Here is a 1,128-nt window from a genome sequence, read left to right on the forward strand (position 1 = left end):
TAGATATATAGATATATAGATATATAGATATAGATATACAAAGTATCCTCAGACTTGGCCTGAAGTCTTAATAGAGCAGTTTAGTTTAAGATGGAAGGTAAAGATATTGACTAGCTCCTAGAAATACCTCGTTCAACTACAGGAAGAGAAGGGAAGCCTCTCTGAGGTGTGTGAATGGCAAGGCATCCGCTTTCTGGCTCCTCTCTCCCCTGCAGTCTTGAAAAAGTGTGGAAGGCAGGAATGGAGACTAAGGCTAGGCCCATGGATTGAAGAAACCACAACAACTGGCTGCACTGTCTAGAGACTTTCTTGGGGCAATAATACATGGGGTATGAAGCAAAGGAAACCAAAGAAATCATTTCAAGTAGCTCACTGCCTAGAAGTCTTTATTTCTATTTTTATGGCAATCAATATTATTTTAAAGCTGTCTGACAAGATAAAGGAAGCCACCAAAATTTTAAGAAATTCCGTAAAATTGTCAACATCAAACCAAAATAAAGTAATTAATGAACCAAACAAATAGAACCTCAGGGACAACGGTTTTGGTGTTTGTGCCCTCCTAGCAAATTTCACCTTGAGTTTGTCTTGTAAATGTTTTGCAAGAAGTGTGCTTCCCTGGGCTGAGCTGGCATTGGTCTACAGGCCTGTTTTCATTTTTTATACATGATATATCTTTCATGGTAGAGACTAGAATGGCATGAAAGCCGCCGGACTACTTTCCAACAATGCAGTTGAATCTGAAAGCCCACTTATTTCTGCCCTAACATAAAAACAACCATAAACATTAAACTTGGATACAGTATGATAGTGGGAATGGCCTTGTAACACTATTAAATAAGATATAAGGATCAAAACAAAAATGGATAGACTCACAATTTAGAACATTTTCAAACTTGGGCTGAGAACAGTGCCTGGTTATCATTTTTGAACAAGATGGGACATGAGTAAGTGAAAATGGCCCAGATCCTCCTAGAAAAGAAAGAGGAAAGGGAACACATCCTCTCTTGTTTCTAACTTTGCCTGTCAGGTGAGGCTCCCTGCTGTCCCCATCCACAGTTACTGTCTAAAATGTGGGCGCTTTCAACTACAATGAAAAGTCAAGCTTCCTATAGATTTGTCAATCACTAA

This window comes from Fukomys damarensis, unplaced genomic scaffold (genome assembly GCF_012274545.1).
Source record: "Fukomys damarensis isolate Sample0158 unplaced genomic scaffold, DMR_v1.0_HiC HiC_scaffold_2, whole genome shotgun sequence".
Classification (NCBI taxonomy): domain Eukaryota; kingdom Metazoa; phylum Chordata; class Mammalia; order Rodentia; family Bathyergidae; genus Fukomys; species Fukomys damarensis.